At 35.1% G+C, this 3,659-nt stretch overlaps 1 non-coding gene across 1 annotated transcript; it reads left to right on the forward strand.

Annotated features, from left to right (window-relative positions):
* Window positions 1-3,191: 3,191 nt before the first annotated feature.
* Window positions 3,192-3,324, forward strand: LOC112393657 (small nucleolar RNA SNORA72). The gene has a single exon (XR_003001971.1). It is a non-coding gene; the product is annotated as a small nucleolar RNA SNORA72 (small nucleolar RNA).
* The last annotated feature ends 335 nt before the right edge of the window (window positions 3,325-3,659 follow it).

Consider the following 3,659-nt stretch of genomic DNA (forward strand, 5'->3'; position numbering starts at 1 on the left):
AAAAAAAAAAAAAAAAAAAAAAAAAAAAGTAAGAGGTTTCTCCTTTCTATGTTCACTTGATTTCCTCCATCTTTTCACTGAGAGTAATAGCAGTTTCACAGGTCATGGGTAGTGCAAAGAAGCATCACTTAAAGTACTTGTCTGTCATTGTTTAGGCAAAGATGCCTAAGGAGAATGCTACCTGCTATTACAGTCAAAACCTTGTTAACAAGGTGGATTTTTGCCAAGAGTGAGGCTGAAGTGAGAACTACATCTCAGGTAAGGGGTCACCCACCCAATTATAATTACCAATGGAGTTGTAAAAAATCAAGAAAAATGTCTGACATAGGCACTGTTCTCCAATTTGGTGCTTGAATTTCTGCACCAGAATATCCTAATGTTGTTTTTTTTTTAATCTAACAAATCAGAATCTCTGGAAGTGACACCCAGAAATCTGCATTTATAACAAGGAAATCAAATATATTAATATTGAAGTTGACTACTATTTCCTCTAGTTATATATCAATATGCCTACTCCAGTTTGATGGGAAAAAATGACTTTTTCCTTATTATTTATCATCAAGTAAAATTGTCACAATGATAAGGATTGTGTATAATAAATGCTTCATTTTCATTTTAGGTAGTCAAAAATTTGAAAAATTCTGAAGTCCAGATCTCAGACCATAAGCTAATTCTCTTTTATTTTCATATTTAAAATACAAGAATTCAAGTAGTTCACATCAAAGTGATAATTACAGAATAATCTTTTAAATTATTACAAACATTTTAGAAGACATAATGACTAAGCCTCTACATTTTTCAAGCTAGGGCTAATATTTTAACAAATTAGCCTTGCCTCTCTTTATACCAAAGAGGGTTTTGGTCATTTTTGTGACTGGTTTATCAGAAGACTAACAAGAAAATTCTGCCAACTGATTAACATGGTTATGAATAAACCATATCCTTTAACTGTGGTTTCCTGGATGGCCAATCCTGTCACTTGTTATTTGTAAAGCTCATATAAAAAGAAAACAACCATATACTAAACAACCTAATTTTTTTATGAGATTCAGAGTAAATGATAGTTCTATGAGGTACACTTGATTATTGTCAGCTCCATTTTTGAGGTAAGCAAAATTATGGCATAGAAAAGTTAAGGACTTTGCCCAGGGTCACAAAGATGGTAAGTCAGCAAGTAGCAAGATTCAGACTCAGTCTAAAGCCCATGTTCTTAACGGCTGTCTCAGACTCTTACCTCTGTTAAGAGATAAGAATATAATCATATTTCTAAACCATTTTCTTGTTATGCAGTTTAGTCTATATCTATCTTTTAATCTGGAAATATTATAGACCTTTTGGAACACATTCCTACCTACTACAATGATGTTATGACACTTGCATAAACTGTCAAAAAAAAACTCTCCCCTTTTTTAACGTTTCCAGAAATAAATTATAGTTTTTGATAATTTATATTTTATCTTTTTCTATAAAGTATCTTCATTGGTGAGTATAGATAGTAATAACTATACTTATAACACATGTATAGAAATCACAGTAGAATTTATAGCAGTCTAGAGCTAAATAATATACTGTGATGATTATTCTGAATAATTCTGAAGATAAAGATCAGAGAAATTAAATGTTTTGTGTTTGTTTGTTTGCTATGCGATGGACATTAATTAATTTTTGTCTGTGAGGATCCTTGCCTCCTTCCTCATAGCACCTAAATTTCCTGCTAAGGAATTAATTCTGCCCCATTTTGGTCATCTTGCAGGGAGTGAACAGTTGACATTGTGGCTGTCAAAGGTGCCACATCTTCCCTTATGTTGGCCAACAACACCTGGGCTCCACGTATGTCACAATCCTGGTCTCCCTTCAAAGGCATTGAATCTTGAGTATCTGAGGCAAGAGTGGGAGAATATTTAGAGGTGATTTATCCCAGTGGGACAAGGGGGCAGTAGCTGCTTATGTCTTTTGTCTTATACCTGCCGCTGTCCCAGATTTGAAAGTTTCTGTTTTTCTTGCTTTCTAACCCTTTAGAACAGGTATTAGTTCCAGCCTATTCTTTTCAGTCCCCAAGCCTTACCCAGATTCTTGCAATAAATCAAATTTCACTTAATTAGCTAGAGTTGCTACTTTCTGTTACTTACAACCATGAATCCTAACATATATATCTTGTCTATTCTTTTGTTCCAGGTCACCCAAATAGTAAATGGCCGAAAAACAACTTGAGTGAACCTGACTCTCCTTACTTGAATTCTCATACCCTTTTCAGTAAGTAATTCTGCTTCCCCAAGTATACATAGTACCTTCCACAACCTTCACATTCAAATCTTGCTGTCTGAACTCTTGATATGAAAAATCCTAGAACCAAATAAAGTTAATGATATCTCTTTCTATCCAAATTGTTTATCTAAATGGTTGCTATTTAAAATAAAAAGACAGGGCTTCCCTGGTGGTGCAGTGGTTGAGAGACCACCTGCCGATGCAGGGGACACGGGTTCGTGTCCCGGTCCGGGAAGATCCCACATGCCGCGGAGCGGCTGGGCCCGTAAGCCACGGCCTCTGAGCCTGCGCGTCCGGAGCCTGTGCTCCACAGCGGGAGAGGCCACAACAGTGAGAGGCCCGCGTACCGCAAAAATAAAATAAAATAAAATAAAAAGACAAATTGATTTGGATAGAAAGGGATACATTATGGGTAATGAACCTGTTCTACAGCATTAACCAGATTGGGTAGCAAATGGACAGTTACCAAATACATTTTCTGTATGAGGAGCAAAAATCTTACATTAAGACTCAGACTGCAATTGTAGAATTAAAGACTGAAAAATGGAGTGGAAATATAGGGCAATATCCTTTCAAATAGATTTCCTTTCTTTAAGATGTAATCAATATTCTCTAATAACCATTGTACACAGCTGCCCCTGCCCTAAACTCTCCTGGGAAATTTTCTGATTCATTATGGAAAACTGCCTAAAATATCTGTACCCTCTGATAAGACTCTCCTGAACTATAATTACAAATTGTGCTTTAGAAGTTGTTTTTAGGAAAGAACAACATCAAAATTTTATTTCCTACATATTAAGATAAAATAATATAACCTAAAGGAGATATCTATTATATTAACAATCAGAGATTGTTTTGACCTGAAAGGGAGTGTAGTGACCATCTAGCTCAAAATTCCATATTTATAAATGTGGAAACAGAGGGTCAGGAGGATAAAGTGACTTGTATAAGATGATAGAGGTTCAGGGCAGGCTAAACATTCACTATATTAAGATCATGCATGTGTCCCCAGACCTAGTTCTTTTCTTAGGTCTGGTTGTATAAATGCTGGTGATAAAGAAAGTCTGATTTATATGATGCATCTTATGTGGGAAATGTCTGTGACTCTAGGTATCTGATCAACCTTGAGAAATGACAGCACTGTTAGTGTAATAACTTTTGAAGATAACCATTGCTAATTTGATGATTACCAGTTGCCATTAAATGAACTTAAAAATTATTGTTTTATTTTCTAGAAAAAAAAAATTAGATGAGAAAGGTTGTTAGTAATCTTTTCTGACTCCTGAGCTAGTGTTTGTCCTATCACACCCACCTATGATTGACAAAGAAATGCAAGTTTTATTTTGTTCTTGGTCAGTTCTTGGTCATTATAATGTTTCCTTCTCAAACTACAT

Source organism: Neophocaena asiaeorientalis, unplaced genomic scaffold (assembly GCF_003031525.2).
Source record: "Neophocaena asiaeorientalis asiaeorientalis breed wild unplaced genomic scaffold, Neophocaena_asiaeorientalis_V1.1 scaffold72, whole genome shotgun sequence".
NCBI lineage: Eukaryota > Metazoa > Chordata > Mammalia > Artiodactyla > Phocoenidae > Neophocaena > Neophocaena asiaeorientalis.